The following is a 19,738-nucleotide window of genomic DNA, read 5'->3' as shown; positions in this document are numbered from 1 at the left end:
GCTTATACAAAAAAAAAAAAAAAAAAATAAAACACCGATAATGAAGTTGATACCTAAACATATTCTTAGGTTTTAAATACGCTCACCAAAATTATATAAATACGAAATTTATGCCTATACCTGAACATATTTTTTTCCTGAAAAATATTATAATGAATTATTCTTTTGTTTATATTACTTACTATATTTTCTTTGATAATATTAAGATCTTTTGAATTTTGTCATTAAAAAATGGAAACTTAAAAGAAACGTATTGCTGAACTGAGCTGATGATTCCACGGTCGTAGGGAAAAAGGGGTCACCAGAGCCATGCTCTAGCGGAAGGCGACCTAGGTAGGGTGGGCGATAAGCGGGCGCAATTACACCAGCAGCCACGCAAATAGTTACATTCTTCTTTCTTTGATCTTTACTTTATATGCTGTTTTTCCCTTCCTTTCTTTTTTTTTCTTTTTGAATTTGGTTTATCGTTCTTCCGATTTATATGACTAGCTCCTTTCAATGTCGCAAGCACGCTCAATTTCTTGAGATGTTAATAATAATGTGTGCATCGTAACTGAATCTGTGAGAGCAAGACCTCCACCCCAAAGCCACGAGCTAGCGCCGGACCTACAGCGTGCCACGCCATCACAGATTCTTTCGAAAATTAGTCCCTCAGTCGAACGTTACACGTTACAAAGTTGATCCTGGAGCAATACCGTGCGATATATATTTATTTATTATTTGCACTTCCTGCATGATTCGGCTGATTGTTTGTTATTTTAACACAAAGCTTCCGCTTGCCATTCGCGGCAGCCCCGCCCCCGAAAAGGCGCTGTAAACGCCTGAGCGCCCACACTTGCTCGAGGGCCACGCCCCCTCCCAAAAGCAGGCACCACCCACCACCTTGTACCGCCCAGGTATTGTTGTTGTCTTCCGTTCCGTTTCCCGGTTGTCGTCACCAGCGTCATCAGTTTGCCGACGTCGAGCTTGATGTTTCTTTTTTGGTCCTTGTCGGTTGGTTTCTCGCTCCCCTGTACTATATATTATTTCCTTTTTTGATTCGACAAGAGCAAAAAAAAAAACGAAATGATTTCTTGTGAATTTGTGTGTTGGGCCCATGTTTTGTGTTATTTTATTTGACAGGGGGCAACCTGTAAAATTTCCACATTGTTTCCGCCCGAGCGGCTTCTTTTATTTTTGCTTCACCTGAACAATAATGCTGCTGTCGCTTCGTTTTCCTTTCGAGGCCTCGTTATCTGGTTGCTTAAAGCAAAGCACTGTGCTTAAATTGCCCCCGAGTTTATTTGCAGTTTAAATTCCCAACTCGATCGGCTGAGCTTTTATGGCTTCATTTCAAGCGACGCCCGGGAAAGTTTTCATTTGGCGCAAAAATACTCGAAAGCGTAAATGTTTTTCTTAGCTCTTTGATGTTGCAATGTTTTTTTAGAGCGGCTATATGCGATTAGAGACAAACAGAAAAACAAAAATAGCAAAAATATTTGCAAATTATTGAAATCCCACAGCGCAGCGCGCTAAGCTGTGTTCCTTTGGCCGCAAAAACCAAAGAGTTGGCCATTCGTTATGCGTTGCATACTTGCCGGCGCTAACTCGCTGACAACTTGAGCAAAATGGCAAACAAAATGGTCCTGCTGCCTGCGCTGCCCAGTCTCTGCCGCCGCGCTGCGCTGCAATTTGTCAAACGCTTTGGCTTGCGGCAGGCTGTGCAAATATGCGGCCAAACGAGCCAAGGCGACACCTAGCCCGTAAATCCTTATGAATGGCCCCCGGTTCCATATCCGTATCCGGCGGATGTGCGAGGCCAAATGGCAGTGTCTAAATCTGAATCATGGCAGCTTGGGTCACGCATGTGGTGGCACTATCTCCCCCGGGCGAATGGGGGATGCAACTCCTCTTCCTGACCAATTAAGCCCAGAGCTGGGCGCACTTTTGATGTGCTGCCCCCAACCCCAATCCCATCCAGGTCTATTTTTAATTGCCTCTGGCATTCGCCCAGTTGTTAGCGGCAATCGCCTGCTCGTTCCTAATGATTTATGCCCACATTTAATTCTTCTATTGGCAGGCCGTCCTGCGCGTCTTTGATGTGTCTTCCAAAGTTCTGGCGAGTGTTCCAAGGCGAAAAACCGAGTCTACCTGCGACCCTCCCTCGTTTTTGATGTTTTGTTTTGACACATCGCATTATTTCTGGCTATTTTTGGCCTCTGGTAATTTACTTAACCCACAGAGAAACGCCGATGAACGAGGGCGCGACAAGAGCACCTCCATTCAATTGGAATTCTTACTGCATGAGGGAGTTTCTGGGTAGCTCATCATTTGTGCATCGGTGCATTTGACAGGCTCTCAGGCAGCATGGATCAATTAATTTCCATCGAATGCGTTGAGTGTTTATGGCTGTTTTATAATTCCAATTAAGACAATGCAGTGTTTTCGAAAGCGTTTTTGAATGAAGTGAAGATGGGAAGTGCTTGGGGAATCGATCACTCTGGGGCTTTGGTATATAGAAAGCCCTTTTTATTGTATTTTTACGACCTGAGCATTTTCCCCACGGCCCTAAAGCTTTAAGATTACTGGTGAAAAATTGCGCATACGCAGCGTGTTACTTTGCATGCATAAACCAGGAGCAGCCAGCAGCTTTTCGTGCCCCATTTGGCTAGGAAGCCTGCTCGGCTTCTCCCTGCCACAAGGCCACAGCCCCAAGACAACGTTGCATTAATTATGCAGCGCTCGGAGGCCTCTGCGGCTCTTTAAGATTTAAGATTTCTACGTAATACAGCCAGCGGATATATTTAATTGATTTTTGTTCTCTTTTCTAGCGGCTTTGCTGGCTGCCATCCAATAGTTTAATGAACTTTGGGCAAAATAAACCCATGGCAAGCGAAAAGTGTTGCAAAAACAATAATAGAAAATCAACAAAGCGTTTGGCTGAATAAACTTAGACTCACAGGCTGCCCATTAAGTGTGCCGTGTCATTGTAAACAGTGGCCAAAAACAATGGTTTTGTAACAGAAAAAAAAGGGGAAAAAGAGTGCATTTGGCAATCTTTCAATTTGTGCACATTTTTCTGTGTTGGCCAAATGGTTCTATTCAATTGATATTTAAAGCGTAAGCGAGTGGAATCCGGATCGGGTTATTGGGGTTGACACATAGCACATAGCACATATAGCATAACACACAGCATATTACACATACGCACTGTGTGCGCAGTGCGGTTTTGTTCTGCGGTTGCGGCTTTGTCTTCTTGGTAAATGGTAAATGGTGGCTGGTTGGGGCCTGATTGAAACGTTTGCCAAACGCACATAAAAGTCAATTACGCAAAATATAAGTTAGTTAATTAACTGAAAATCAGAGCGCAGCATAAATATAAATGTGCTCTGCTCCCGATTCTTAGCCCTTTTTGTGCCCTGTGTGTTTGAGCTGCTGCTGCTGCCGCTGCTTTTGCTACTGCTGCTAATGAAAAGTTTATTTAGAACGGTGGCAAGTCGGAACTAAACCAAATTACAGGCAATTGCCAAGATAAATATTTGAGTTTCACTATTCAGAGCGGCAGCAGCAGATGATGCTACACTGCGCCAGTTTGCCATATGCCTTTCTGGGGAAGGCTAGGGTAGTTTGAGGCAACTCTTCGATGCTGCCGGCTTTTAAATATTTTATTCAGACTCTCCAACCGGACTCTGGCCTTTTCATTTCCCCCCTGGAAATGCCGACCTTACTTACTGCTTTTTATGCCACGGCTGCCTTTGCCGCGTTGGGCCAAATTGTTTACATTTAAATTGTACATTATGGCAAACATACCCACACACACACACTGGCACACTCACTTGCCACAAAATGTAGCAAGTTGAGAGCGAAAGTGGTTGCCATTGCGGACGAATCTTCCCCTGCTCCCAGGGCAAACCTCCGTCTATATATTTTTTTTGACCCGGCTGCTGTCGGGTCACGCCCCCCCGGCCACGCCCCTTTGTAGTGTAGTCAAAGTCGTCAGTGACCCTAATGTACTTTCTCACACTTTTTAGCATGCATTACGGGCTGTCTAACATGGTTGCCTCCATTCAGCCTGCGAGTGTGTGTGTAAACAACTTTTAAAGTGCTTGGCTCGCACACACCGAGATGCGAGTATGAATATTTACTTATAATTAGAAATGCCAGAATGTTTTGTTTTCCTTACTTCAGCCTTTGACTTTGCCCTGCGTATTTTTCTTCTGTGTGTGCGTGAGTCAGTGTGAGTCTGCCTGTGTGTGTGTGTGCACTTCCGGTTGCCGCCATCTTTGGGGGCAAATAAACCCCAAAAAGTGCTCGACACGAGTACATGACTCTTGTGTTCTGGCAGCACTTTGTTTGCCTTACTTCGTTTCGGCCAGAACACTGGAAATGTAGAAATTAAGAAGCTCCCTTTTCACAGGGAACAGGCAAGGGAAAAAAAGAAGTGGTTTAAAAATTATTTAAAGACCAAATGGTTTGGGCGAGTGTCGCGAATTCGTGGCGCCAAAGAAGAAGTCGAGCAACAAATGTTCGCGCCAGGCGATTCAATTAGGCGAAATATTTCTTGGCGGCCCCCAGAAATGAAATGTTCCCCAACATTCCTCTGCAGGCTTATTAATAACAAGTGTGTGCACTGGGATAAATAGTGGCCGAAAGTTATGTTACTCATATTTATCCTAAAAGAGGAAAGACAAATAAAGATGCCTTAGGGACTTTTGTTAATAAATTAAATATTTTGTTCTACCTTTAAAAAATCTACTATCAAAGATGTACTTTAATCTTACGGATACAGAAATATAATTTTTTTTGTTCAGAAAAAAACTTTACTAGTTTAAAATTTATATTGATTTTTAAGCTAGAAAAATATTCTTAAATGAAAAACCTCATTCGTTTTGCGGGAAAGTGTAAATTTTCCTGTGCCCTGCTGGTGTAGCTGACCGAAGCCATTGCCACGCCCCCAATGTGTCCGAGAATTTTCTCGCAGTTCAGCTGGGGATTTTTCACAAATCTGGCAAGTCGTTGTCGATGTCGTTGTGGGTCAGCCGGCACTCCGCCGGCCTGGCAGTGAAAGTTTTCAAATTAAATTTTGCGACGCCATTTTCAATTAGAAAACTTCTCGGCCAAAGTCTCTCGCAGAAGCGCGACTCACGCGCTCGCTCGCCGTTTTCCGCTTTCCAAAACGCCCACTAGCCATCAGTATTTTCCACACCCCATTTTCCCCAGCCCATTTTCCCCACTCGTCTGCTTGTGCCACATCATCGGTTCAAGTTGGCTTTAGGTTTTCATCTTTTTCTGCCCCCCAGATTTTCGCAGAGCCTGACTGCGACCTTTCTGGGCGGAGCTGCCTTTGCCCTCGCCTTTGCTTTCAATTAAAATGCGTTCGCTGTCATTTTGGACGCCGTATTGCACTGGCTACGTGATTTAATAATAAAATACGAAAAATATTCCAGTCAGCGCTTTGTTGTCCTTGTTGTCGGCCATTACGTGGCTGTTTTCATATATATTTTTTTGTTTTTGCCCCGTTGTCCTGGCTCCTTGTTGGGGTTTTTGTTCCTCGCAACTGTTGCTCGTCTTGGGACTTGGGTCCTCGAGAGTCCGTCTGCAGAAGGAGCAGCATTTAAACAACACATTAAATTCACAGAGGGTAAATGTGGTCACATTGCAGCACACTCGGCCAGTCTAAACAGGAATCCTATTATGCCTCATGGACCGGCCTGCATTATTAATGGCCAAATTAGTTGCGGCTTTGGTTAATGTCGGGCTGTAAGCTGATTTCCTTGATTTATGTGCTTAATTATTTACTGGCTCAAACCGTTTTTTAATTGCAATTGATTGAATGCCACTTGCAGCGCATTAAAATTTCAGAGCAACGCAATTACAGAAAATAGCAGAGCGCAAATAGCGTTGCAATTTTATTTCATGTTAATTGGATAGAGAATTGTGGGTCATTGCTCCAGCAGGTTCGACAGGTCGCTCGAATGGCGCGTAAATTACAGGGTACCAATTACACGTGAAGGGTTTGGTCTCGCCCCTATACGAGGTGCAGCAACCACAGCAGCTGCTGTCCGTGTCCATGAATTACACCATTTTATGCGCTTTTAATTTCGTAGCAAATGCAAAAACAACCAGCCACGTGGCAGGGCGACAGGCAAATACACTTGCTGGTGTCACAGGCAGGATTGAATGCCGAGAGCCCCGACTAGTCAGCTCAATTTCCGTTCCTCACCCGAGCTGTGAAATGTGTTGGTTTTAATAAACGGCCAGTCTGCGGGGACCGCAAAGCAGTCGAAAAAGCTGGGAAACGAAAATGAAACCGGAGCGGGGAAACAGTGAAAACAGTGAAAATGAGCAAATAAATTAAAATGCCAGCAAATGGCACACAAAGCAGCCGCACGGCATTTAAAAAGTAAAATATGGCAACGACTTGCTGCAGGATATTTTCCGCCGACACAGCATTGCTGCTGTGCTACTCCTGCTGCTGCTACTGCTGCTGCTGCAACACCAACATGCAACACATGCTGCGCAACACGAGCCATTGCTGTACTAGCAGCTGGAGGTTCTGAAGAGGAGCCCCGGCGCAGTTACAGGACACGACAGGACCCAGCTCGCCGGGCTGCAAACAGGAGCTGAAAAGCAGAAAGGCAGCAGCCAGCTGAAAACTGGGCCAAATATGCCGGGCCGGGGTGTACTCTGTGGCTCTGACACGGGGGGCATGCCACATTATTTACACGCGTGTTTATTATTTTCAATTAAAATGCACAAGGCAAATTTCGTAGGTAAACATGCGACGGCCACGGCGACTGGCTGCCTCCTCTTGTGACTCATGTCACAGGCAGCAGCACAAAAGTAACTCACAGATACGAACTACAAATAGTTTGGCCAAACCAAGGGGCAATTTATTTATAGGCCGTTCCTTTTCAAGTTGTCGTAAAATTGCGTAAAAATCATTTTTGAATTTGTGCCAGTTTTTCGTAACAGCACGATGCTCGAAAGAACTCGGCCCTCGGGCAGCAGAAGGTCAGGGGCGTAGTCGGTAGTCAGGTAAAAAGGGGTTCGGTAAGAAAATATATAAGAAAATATCTATAGACTTGTTAATCCAAATGTAAAAAGATAATGTTAGGTATTTTTATAAAAATATATTTTCTTACTTCCTAATAAAAATCAATTGGGTTCGATTGATAGAATTTTTCCACAAACAATTGAACCTTTCCAAAACTAAGCCAAAGAATGTGCTTATTCTTTAGTTTTTATTTTTCAAAGCTTTAAATTTTTTCACATAATAAATATTAGAAAACAAGTACAGCCTGTAAAAATATCTTTAAGAATTTACGTCACTGTCTTTCGAAATCCCCCTTGCCCACGTCCCTGTGTTAGGTACCACAAAATTAGAACTTAGGCCTATACACATATTTGATCTATACTATACACTTCGATTGCTTTGTAGCCGCTTCGAGAAATTCCCTCCGACACGGGCTGGCCTAAAATATTTTATGTGTTTTTAATGCAATTTAATTTCTCTGCCCACGCACCAAGAAAAAATATGTATTTATATATTCTTTTGGGGATGCCCGGGGCCCAGGGACATATTTGGATTTGGAGCTGTTTGCCGTAGAGAGCCCAGTAATTCCGATTTAAATAAATCAAATTTTTGTTAAAAAAGAGAAAAGGAGGACTCTTTCCAGAGCCATCTGAAAGCTGAAAAGGAAGACGGGGCAAATTGAAGCTGATTGGGCGCCACTTCGGGCCAACGCACGGCAGTCACTGGAGCCATGCCTCCAGTCAGCAGTTTGCTACCGGAGTGAAAATCAATTTAATTATAGCTGACAATTAAATTTACGCCGAATTAACGGCGACACTTTAGTGTTTTTTGCTGTTTTCATTTTTTGTTGCTGCTGTATCCCAGAGGCAGGCAACAGGCGACAGTCTGCAGCTTGTATTCCGTAGTCCGCAGTTTGTGTCCCGGCTCCAGTTTCCACTCTCCAGTCGGACAAATGTCGCGCTGATTTCTTGTCAAACAATTTTTTAATCAGTGTCGCTTCACTAGAGCCGTCCTCGCCCACTTTTCCCTCGACTTTTCATTTTATTCGGCGGCTGGTTCGGGTTTTTCCCTCTGCAGATGTTGGCGCCGCGCATCCTGCATCATGTTGTTGTCTGTTCCTCCTGCCAAAAAGCCAGTTTGTCCTCGGATTTTAATTTTTTCGCTGCCAGCTGGCCCTGATAATTGCCTGCACATTTTCGGGAACGTTAATTCTGACACTGGCATGCCGAACAGCTGACTCATTGGAGCTGAAGCGGCTGCCGCTTAATTTGACAAATTCGCATGACGCCAAAGCGGGCTGGCTAATTAGGCGCCTTGGCTTTGTTTTCGGCCAGCTCCCAGTTCCCAGCAGCAGTCGGTTCTCGGAACTCACAACTCGAGCTCGTAACTTTTAACGACGATCCAGAAACAAGACAAGACAAGTGCCGCCTGCAAGTTTGTTTGTCTTGCGTAAACAAATAATTAAAATAATGTGACGGGGCAAGTGCAGCTGCCTGCCAGCGCGTATCTGCATATCTCTGGCTCCGTATCCGTATCTGTGTTCGGCGTTCTGTATTCTGCATCTGCGTTTGCCATCAAGCGCAACTTTCGTACACCCCCCACATGACAAGTGGGCACGCAGATGCAGATGCAGATGATGCCAAGTCATGGGAAAAAGCGGCCGCCTTGTCTTGAACTTTGGCCCATTTTTGGCCTACTCCCTCCCAAGAATTTTAAACAAAGAAAACCAATATTCAATATAAACCGATATTCTGTGTTTTGAACCCTCAAAATGTTGGTTTTCTATTTTTAAGAAATTAAATAAAAATATAAATAGATACATTTAGCTTTTAGCTTAAATACGTATTCCCTCTTCCTCAAGAACCCAAATTACCCAATGATATCTTACTTTAAAGTGTAAAATTAGACCCAAGCATGCTAACTTTTAGACAAAAATACATGTTTATCTCCTAGCCAAAAGTGTGGGAAATGTCTTGAATTAAGTGCCTCCCTTTTCTGACTGCAACAATGTGTTGTGCATATGCTGGAAAAGCTTTTAATTGTTCGCTTTTGTTTACCAATGAGCCAGCTGTCGCGACCTCCTTCGAAGCTCAGCACTTGCTGCTGCTGATTGCTCTTTTTTGTTGTCGAGCTAATTGATTTATTTACTGTGTGCGCCTGTTTTGAAATAATTTCATGCTAATTTGCTTGTTAATCGTTCGGGTCCGACCCCCCGACCCCTCCCAATATGTGTGTTATTTGTGTGTGCTTAGCGCCATTTCAGCAGTGACTCAAAGGCGGCGCTCCAATGAAGTGTGAAGTGTTGGCAGCCTTTTGCTTTTGCTTTTGCTTCTGCTTTGCTGTTGCTTTTGCTTTTGCTTTTGCTGTGCTCCCTCTGCCGCAGCAAATGTTGTTGTTTGCTTCTGCTGCTGCTGCTGCTGTGCATTGATTGCTAATGAGCAGGGGCATTAGATGATTTAGTGGCACTCAGCCCGCGATCCCCTCGACTTCCGACCCCAGCTGAAAGCAAAACAAACACACATTAGAGCCCCACTTTCTCCGGCTTTCACCCCCTTTCCCCTTCCGCCTTTCGTTGGCTGCCTGCATTTGACACTTGCGCCTTTCAATTTCTAGAGCCATAAACCAAATCGGCAACGAGTTCAATTCCCAGCTCAAGTGGCCGTAGACCTCAACACATTCGCCCGCTGCTTAAGGGACATAAAGCCCTATCGTCCATATATCAAATATATGGCACAGAGGAAAAAAAAACCCTTAGAAATGATCACCGCATTAGCATGCCTATTTGTCCTCAACAATGTTCCACTTCAAAAATAACTTGTCATATTATTTGAATAAAAAATATAATAAATAGGAAATTTTCATATGGAAGTCGGTCATAATGCTTAAATTAGAGCTGCACTTTATAAACATTTTTTGAATTTTATGGGTTTCTTTGGTGCAGAGGCCAGCAATGTGCAATATTGCTCTATTTTCGCTATTGTATACTTTCAAAGAAAACTCCAAAGTGAGATCTTCAAAAGAAAATTGGGCGTCTAGGAACTTTATATTTGATTCTAGCCCTTTAATGTTTCTGTGAAAAGCAGCAATATGCAAATATTTTAAATTTGTAGACTTTATAAGCTTGAAAATCTAGTGGTAATTTTTGTACATTTTTTATTTCATAACAAATATTTTAAAGATATTAGAAAATTTCAAAGAACTTTCAAAATGTTTGATCTTATAAGCCTAAAAATATATTGTCAGACTCTTTGCAATTTTATTTTTGTTAACAAATACTTTAAAGCTAGTTATATAGTGCTTTGAAGACAATGTTTGATTTATTTGGATAATATAAGGGATGATATGTAACCCTTTGTGATATTTCTTGAAGCATGACTCATTTGAGGGTGCATTGTTCCCCGAATGTCTGGCCATTTTGGACGTAACTTTTTCTCTATGTGAGCTCCCTGGTTTATGGCCCCGCCCAAGGAGCCCAAGGAGGTTGGGAAGCCCTTGCTATCACTGCTGGTGCTATTTTGTATCTGCTTCGGCAGACTGCCATAACTCAGACGTGGCGCACTCAATTTGCTTACTTGGCAACAGTGTGGCAGCAGGATCAGGGGGCAGGCCATGGACATGGGCGTGCTGGGAGGGGCCGGGACAGGGACAGGGACAGGGACAGGGACAGGGCCAGTGGCAGGGGCAGGGGCAGGGGGCACACCTCTGAGGCAGACGCGACACCCTGGCCTTTGGCTGCTCGCCCAACTATTGCTCGCTTTTTTGGCCATTTTGTAGCTATTTTATTTTGTATTTATTTGGCGCTTCTTTTGCCATTTTATGCTGTGACATTTCAGCGCTGGCTTCGCCGGCGACAAAATCCGTTTTATTTATATGCAAAATATGTAAATTTACGACCAGCAGGGCCCGAGCCCCCAGTGCCTTCGCCCCTTTTCCCGGGAAATGGAAAGGAAAGCGTAGAAGGAGCAGCAAACAAGTTGCGTACTTGTATTTTATGCACAGCATTGCATACTTATGGGCCACAACAAGATTGAATGTGTGCTGGTGCTGGTGAGTATCTGTGTTTCGGGGCCGGCACATAAAGCTGCATGTGTGTGGGTTTTTAGATTTACAAGTGCGATTTCGATAGAGTTTATCTTGCCTGGCCCTCGGTGAAATCTAAGGCCCTAAAATTTACGTACGCATCTCTGCATATTTATGCCCTTCGGTGAGAGAAATAAAATGAGTTCTCTCCTTTCGCCTGACAATAATTTAGATAATTTTTGTTTTAATTAAACGCACAGCTGACAAACTGTTCAGATTTATGGCTCGCTGGCCATAAATAAAAGCTCGACCGAGCGACCGCAACTGGCCAAACTGGGAATGCGAATGCCAAGCTTAAAATGCAGCAACTGTAATTCGTTCTAATTTATTTACTCCGACCAATGCAATTTATGGCAGTTGTTGTTGATTTTCTGTCCAGCTGTCCAGCTGTACTGCTGTATTTTTGCCATTTTCAATTTGCAACAATTTATGGCAGCGTTTTATGCAAATCCAGCGACTAATCACCGCGGCACACGACTTGCCGCCGGCCAAAACTGTCGGTAAATTAAAATTTAATAAAAATGCAAATTACCCAAATTGCAGTCAGCCCGGCCACGCCCCTTCCGTTGACGGAGCCCCGCCCATTTGACTAATTTTCAATTAACCGTCAGGCGGAAAATGTCCAAGTCAAAGGGTTGTGAGTCGTCGAATCGCAAGGCCGCCAAGTGGAAAATGTTGCAGAAATGAGAGACAAATGACTGAGGGGTGTGGCCCCCGAGCTCAGGGCCGCTGCAAAGTATTTACAAACGAGTTGATTACATGTCTCACATAGATTTGCCCTTTTCACGATTTCACAATCGGAATGGAATTTCCAGTGAAAATTAGCCAAGGAAAAATCGCCCAGAAGCACCTACAAAACAAAAAGCCAAAGTGGCGAGGGCGAACAAACGTTTGCTTGGCATGTTCAAGTGATAAATTCAATTTTCCACTTGAACGCCAGAACGACGATGGCCATGGCGATGAGGATGAGGAGTAGGAACCCCTGCCCCATCCGCAATGTGTGACTAATGGCGTTTACTGGTGGCCCGGTCATCGTCATCCTGCTCGGCGGCGGCAATCAAACAGAAATCATAAAGGCGTGTTGTCCAAACATAAACAAGGTGGTCCGGGCTTTCCCCTCCCCTGGCTTGGGATCCCATTGAACAAAGGCCAGGCCCATGCCGAACACCATCCCCATACCCATCCCCCCGAGAAACGCGTGCCTGGCGGCGATAAAAATTACAAATTCTCACACCCCCGCCAGGATGGCCCTCTGGCCGGAGGTGTGCACTCGAGCGGCGACTTGGAACTCCGACTCCGAAGGATGCATTGTCAGGAGAGGCCGCAGGGCGAAGGGTGTCCATGTCCGTGTCCTGGTGATTGCGTGATTCACCAGACACAATACAATATTAATCGGTTGGGGATTAGCTGGAATTACCCAGACAGGGGACTAGACCTGATTACAAAGGCAGGTGGACGGGGAATCCCTTTAAGATTAAAGACTTTTTTGTTAAGTTAAGGAGAATGAAGAGGTTTCTGGCGATATAATCTTGTTTTTAAAGAAATATCTTAAGTTTTTGAAAATTCTAGAGATTCTTACTTTAAGCTAATTGACAAACATAAAAATGAGACAATATAATACTTAAAAAATCGAAATGCCTGCAATGAAGTTGCATTTTTATAAAGACATTTAGTTTTTTAATTGAAAACCCTTTCAATTACCCATTTTCCCATTAAAGTAACGCTCTGCAATTGAGGCTCTCAAAACTAAGTGGCACACACTTGTACGTTGTGGAGAAGCGTTTAAAGTAAAGGGCATATTTTTGGTAATTGCCGGATTAAGAGAACTGCCGAAAAAACCCAAATATTTAATTGTTATTATTATTTTTATGGGGTATTTCCATTTTTTGCAAGTGGCACATTTAAGAGTAACTATAGCCCGGCGACCACCCGCCGCGAGGCGGGCAGACAAGCCGGGGAGTGGACAAATAAAAGCGCTCATAAAATTGAATTTTTTATGACTAACGAAACGAAACCGAACCCATGCCCCCGAAGGGTTAATTTCGGAGTGAAGTGGAGCGTTAAGCAGAAAGGACAAAGTGCAAAGGGCCAAACGATGTTGTCGATGCCGAACGTTAACTGATTTGCACCTTTTGACTTTCGGCCGGAGCTGGCTAACAAACAAGCTGGAAAGTGCTGCTGTGGCGGTGGTGGTGCGCTGCTGATTAACGGAAGCATTACTCACGGCCCGGAAAATCTCGGGGTGTGGGCGGTAGACTCGGGGGTCCTGGGGGAAAACGAGCAGTTCGACGGGCACTCAATCAAGTGCAAAATGCAAATGCGCTGAGCAGCTAAAAATACCAGCAACAAAAGGGAAGTTGCGGCCCATAAAAGCCGGCCAACAGCAGCTGCAAGTGCCAGATCTTACGCGCCCGCTCCTGCTCCCATTCCGACTTTATAGAGCCCCTCCAGCGATTTCATCCCCCCATAACCCAGCCCCAACCCCATCCCAACCCCATCCCATCCCATTCAACCTTAGTGTTGCATTTATTGCGCTTGTTAAAGGCATCTAAAAAGGGAAGCGCGAGCGAGAGAAACAAGTTAAAAAGTCATAAAATGATATTTATTTCATTCCGCTGCCGCGTAATGCGGCACTGGCAGCCATCAGCAGCCTCGCGGGTGGCATCATCGCAAGACCCAAACACGATGATGAGGAATCCCGACACGGGGAGAAATGTATCTTCCCAGGTCGATAATAAGTAGGGAAGTATGAGTAGGAGATCTGAGATACAGAATATTGAAAAAAATATCAGAAACACATAAATATACCTCTTTAGATACATCTAGAATATACAATTTAACCTTTTTTAGCTTTTCGTTTATTTTCAGTAGTTTCAGAAAATTATAAATTGTAAAAAATGTTGTAAAATTTTTAGCATTTATAGCCCATATCATACAAATTCCTTGATCAATTTAAAGTTCTATGAGATCTATTATATTTTGAGGGGCATTTAGGCAGTCTAACTAGCATCCAAAGCACATTTTCTCCCAGTGTATTGGCAGCACAAAGCTGAGCAGCTAGAGCGGCACCAGCTGACACCGAAGCTGGCCAAGAAGAAGTTCCGTAGATTTGCTTTTTATTTGAAATTTATATGCGAACTCGCCGCCTTCCCCGGAAAATTCAGAGGAAAACGCACAAAGAGGATCTATGAGGATGGCAGGATGGTTAGATGGGCGTGGTGTGGGGGTTACTGCCTTTTCACACAACTATTTGCCGCTTTTATGGAGTTGAAGCTTTGACTTCTTGGCTGCTCGTGCCGAGCCACTGGAAATGGAAATGCGCCAACGTTGTGGCTTTTTAATGTTTTCTTGTTAAAGTTTATTGAAAAACTTTGGCCAGTCACGTTTGAGTAGTCAGCGGGCGCAGTAACTTATAACTCTGAATACAAACACATACTCATTGGGATGTACATAGTGGTTGTATATATGTATATATATATGGATGGTGCGTGGGGAAAACGTTTTCGGCGAGTCGTTTTCCCGACCAGAAATGAAACATCTGCAGGAGTGCACGCCCCGATGCCCATGAAAATGGGCCAAAAGTGATTTCTTCTGTTTAATAAAGAGAACGGAAACTTGTGCATATTACTTTATCTATTCTTCTTTTCCGGGGAGCGTTTGCGGGGTGGTTGTGTTTGCTCATAATTGAAATTTCGCGCTAAACAGGAAGTGGCTATTGCCAGCGCTTTTGTTGCGGCCAGTTCAAGTTGTTCGAGTTGTGTTGAATCAACTGGGAAAGCTTTTCGGGGGGCATGTGAGCCTGAGTGGCACATGGCCGGGGAAAATGTGGGGAAAATGCAGTTCATAAACAACAGCAGGAGATGCGAAAATGCAATAATATTTATGAGAAGCACTCTGGGTGACCGGGATGGTGAGGGGGCGGCAGATATGATGGGTAAATGGGAGGCGGCGAGTGCAAAAGAAAATTAAGACCGAAGTCCGGAGAAAATGTGAAATGTGTGCGAAAAACATACAGAAAAGAATGGGGCGGGGGAGCAGTTTCTAGCCAGCCCGGGAATTGTCATTGTCTTCGGAGCCCAGATACTACACATGTTCCCAGCCTCGAACCACTCGTCTTTCCTTTGTTCGGCCAGACAATGGAGCTGGGAGTTTTAAGAGCGAGTTGCTCTCAATATAAAGTCAACATATCGATCCGCTGGGCTGCAATTTTGTGATTTTAAATCCGTTACTAAGAATCCATTAAATTCTCTTTAGCTTATTTGACAATGTAAATGTATACAACATATATTTTGCAGACCCTTTTTGGAAAGCATTACTACCTGTTAGTTGCATAATTGCTGCATTTTTGAAAAGTTCCCGGCTGTAGATTGAAGCTATGCCTTGCAAATTTGAATAATACTCGAAATTCCTGGATTCTTCGACCCTCAGGCATTTCATAGTTATGTGTCTGTCTGTTTCTATCTTTAGTTGTATTGCTTTAGTGTTTTACCTGGCTGGACATTCTTTCCACCCGGCATTCCATCCATCGTGGGGCGCTTTTCCCTTCCGGCACTCTTCGCTTTTCCCGCTGCACACATTTATTTTCCACTCTCGTGTCGCTGCCGTCTGTCAAACCCCCCCTGTTTTTCCAGTATTTTCATCCCACAGCCCCATAGCCCCACAGCCCCATCCATTTCCACCGCACACACGTACTGTGTGTGCAGTGTGACATGTGCTTCCTCTGTTGTATTTTTGAGCGCCCCCCTTTTCCCATTTTTTTGTTGTATTTCCAGTGTTATTTTCCACATGTGGAATTGAACTTTGCATCTTGCTGCGACGCGTCGCAACTTCAGAGATACAAAATGCAACGAAATTTTCATTTGCCAGCGCCGATGTTGCACTTGACTTGTGGCGCTTCTGCTGGCAGCAGCAGCATCTCCGGCTCCCCACCCATGTGCACCACCACACCACACCACAACACCCCCTGCACAATCCATTGCACCATCCATTGCACCACTCCACATGGTGGGGCATCCATTCTGACCGCCTGGCAGCGCTTATGACGCTGTTTTGACACTGCGAACGCGCGCGTGTTTATAAATAAAATATATATGGAAATATATATTTGTGAAATTTTTCCACGCTTCTTTTGGACGGAATGGTTGGTTGTTGCTCGGTGCACATGTGCTGCACCCTTCTGCTGCTGCCGTATTTCCTTTGAAGTTCATAAAAATTAACAAAAAATCAATTTACAACACAAACGATGCGCTGATGAGGCGAGCGAGGAATGGATGGCATGGGGTATGGGTGGGTTAAGAAGTGCCCTTGTAGATGTTTTCATTGCTATCGAATGTGCGCTTAGTGAGGCCGCCTGTGATCTCTAAACCGCCACGCCCACTGTCCTTGGGGTGGTTGGTTCTTCACACTGTGTAAATGCATGAATATATGAGTATTTTTTGCGAGCGTGTTGATTGCCCATCAAAGCAAAGCCAAGGCCAGAGGAAAAGCAGCAGGAGCACAGCAAGAGATTTGCATAGAGCACACCAACCACCAACGGCACCGCCAGGAAAATAAATCCCCCTAAAACGCTTCTATTGCGGTGCACTTAAAGAAAATGTAGGGTGATCAGTATGAAAGGAAATGCCTAACTAACATATGATGTCATATTATACATATATGATTATGTAACCCATAATATATTTGACCCTACTTTATATCTCAGAGATCTCATCAGTTCAGATCTCACAAATATTTACCAAAGTGGTTCTAAAATTAAATGAATATTTTTTATTGACTTATAAATAAATCTCACAATATTCCCATAATTATTCGATGATTGCTTATGTTTTCACAACACACCTATTTCAAAAACCATTCGAAATGTCACAAACAAGGACCAATTAAGTCCCCAAGAACACCCATTTTCCACTCCATTTTTCCCCGTGCAGTTGCTGCTGTAGCGTCAGCAAGAACATAAAAATAGCGACGATTATGATGAAAATATTCATGCGACAAACGGAAGCCATATCTCCTGGCTGGTTCGGCTTGGCTCCCTCCTGAAACACGCGATGTTCTGGGGAGTTGTTTATGTGCCAACGATACGCAGCACATTTGGTTTCCACTTAAGGCGTCACCACTGTTTGTTTCTGGATAGATAGATAGGCGTATGTGTGTTTTGGCCAATGTGCAGCCAGCGGCGGTGGAAAAGTCCCAGATACATGCCGAATAAATTCCCTTAGCCGGATCAATAGAAGGCACTTGAAAGCCGGCACTCCGGCCAAAGCGCCATGTAAATACTGCAGAGTTAAAGAAAGAGCCGGAGGATTGCCGCTAATAAAGCGGCAAACGTAATTAAATTTAATGCACGGGCTGCTCAGACAAAAGCCAAACGACCATGACGTCTAAATCCGAGTATTGAAATTCAATTTACTACAAAATCCCATGCATCGATGGGCTCGACGACAAACGGCAGCGAGATAGAAAATACTGGAAAATGTGTCTCGATTTCGGCAAATCCTGTCATAAATTTCGACAGCCTTTGGCGAGGCGAACCCATCTCAAGTCCCCGGGATCGGGATTCTCGGTGGAGCGGGCAACAAAGGAAGCCGACACGCAGACGACCCCAAAAGGAAAATATGCTGATGTCGATGCCGAATTATGATTTGTTTTTGTCGACTGGCCGGCGGGCAGAAAGGGGCGGCAACAGACTTTTGGTGAATTGAGATTTTCCCCAAGGTTACCGAACTACTCGTAAAAAGCACAAGCGACCAACACTTTTCCATCACCTCGAGCAGCCTGGAACATCCTCGAGCTGAAAAGAACAGACCCAACACATCCTCGACCTCGCAAATTATAAAGTTGTTTGGCCAAAAGTGCTGACGCTTCTCGCACCATGGCTTGCAAGTTTTGTCTTCGTTTTGAAAAATGTGCCAAAAGCCAAGGAGAACGAAAAGAAAAAGCCGGAAAAAAACTTCTGCACGTTTTATCTAACGCACATTGATAAGGATTTTTGGCAGTCGTCGCATGATTTGCAAGTTTGCACAAATTCCTCGGCAAGATGAACGTTTTTGCAGACGTGAGCGAAAATGCGATGACCTCTTGGCACAGTTTGGCTCTACTCCCTGGGATTTACATCCCGATGATCAAATCAAGTGGCCAGCGCAGGGAGCTCATGGGATTGCGAACAGGTGTTGGCCAAGGCAGAAATCGAATTCAGGGTGTGGGGCGAAAAAGGCAGCTAAACTCAAGATAAAACATATTGCAGCTGGAGTTTTCCAAACGTTAAGTGGGCACCTTATGGTAAACTATGCCAAGCTCACACGGTTTTTTCTCACAAGCTCAAGGTCTACGAAAATAAATTTTCAACAATCGCATTCCTTAATAATTTAAAAGGACTCTTTAAACTATTAAATTTATTTAAAACAGTTCGAATAAATCTTAAATGAATTAATAAAGTAAGTTGGCCTTTAAATATGAGAATAATATTATTATAATAGTAATGGAGTTATCTAGTTGTATTTTAATTGAACAACAACCAAAAGTGTTAATTTTTTACCCAAGAAAATCCAAATTTTGGCCAAAAAAAGTAGTGTACATGTCCAAAAATGGAATGTCATACCTTGCTGAACTCGTCAAAAAATTTCCAATCAAATGGAATTTACACCTAAAAAATTTTTTTTTTGGCCAATTTTCGTAAAAAAATACGATGCTAAAAAACGTAAAAATATGCAAAAAATTTTAGTTTTTAGAACTAAATAAAAAATGTCTGGAATCAGTTGTTTAACTCGTTAGCTATGCAAAACAGTTGGTCCTTTATGTTTCGGGCCATTTTTGACCAAGTTAGAGCAAAAAGGGTCAACAAAAAATATCGGGTTTTTGACAAAAAAATAAGGTGTTCATTTTCTACAAATGTAGTCAAAATGGAATGCCGCATCTTGTTGGGCTCGTGAATAAATTTCCAATCAAATGGCATTAACACCTAAAAATTTTTATTTTTGTCCAAATTTCGTCAAAAATAACGAACAAAAATGACCCCTTGTAAAAAAGTAAAAATTTGCGAATTTTTTTAGTTTTTAGAATCCGCTAGGAAATGACTGCTATCAACAATCCAGCTTGTAAGCTGTCCAAAACAGTGCGTCTTTTTGGCTTATGACCATTTTTGATGACCATACACCAAAAAAGTCAATGAAAAATGACGAGTTTTCGCCAATAACTAAGGTTATATTTTTGCACCCAAAAAAATCAGTATTTTGGGCGAAACCTTAAAAGTAATGGTCCAAAAACGGAAAGTCATACCTTGTTGAGCTCGTAGTTTAATTTCCAATCAAATGGCATTAACACCTAAAAATTTTTATTTTTGTCAAAATTTTGTCAAAAATGACGATGGTACCCCTTGTAAAAAAGTAAAAATTTGCGATTTTTTTTAGTTTTTAGAATCCGCTAGGAAATGACTGCTATCAACAATCCAGCTTGTAAGCTGTCCAAAACAGTGCGTCTTTTTGGTTTATGACCAGTTTTGACCAAGTTACACCAAAAAAGTCACAGGAAAATGACGCGTTTTGCCAAGAACTAAGGTTATATTTTTGCACCCAAAAAAATCAGTATTTTGGGCGAAACGTTAAAAGTAATGGTCCAAAAACGGAAAGTCATACCTTGTTGAGCTCG

General features: G+C 43.4%; 1 protein-coding gene across 6 annotated transcripts in view; it reads right to left on the bottom strand.

The window, feature by feature from the left end:
- LOC108024631 (hemicentin-1) overlaps window positions 1-19,738 on the bottom strand; it is an 84,426-nt gene that overhangs the window by 42,541 nt on the left and 22,147 nt on the right. The window lies entirely within an intron of this gene.

The sequence above is a fragment of the Drosophila biarmipes genome, chromosome 3R (assembly GCF_025231255.1).
Source record: "Drosophila biarmipes strain raj3 chromosome 3R, RU_DBia_V1.1, whole genome shotgun sequence".
NCBI lineage: Eukaryota > Metazoa > Arthropoda > Insecta > Diptera > Drosophilidae > Drosophila > Drosophila biarmipes.
Note: the sequence above shows the minus strand (reverse complement) of the source record. Positions and strands in the feature narration are given on the sequence as shown.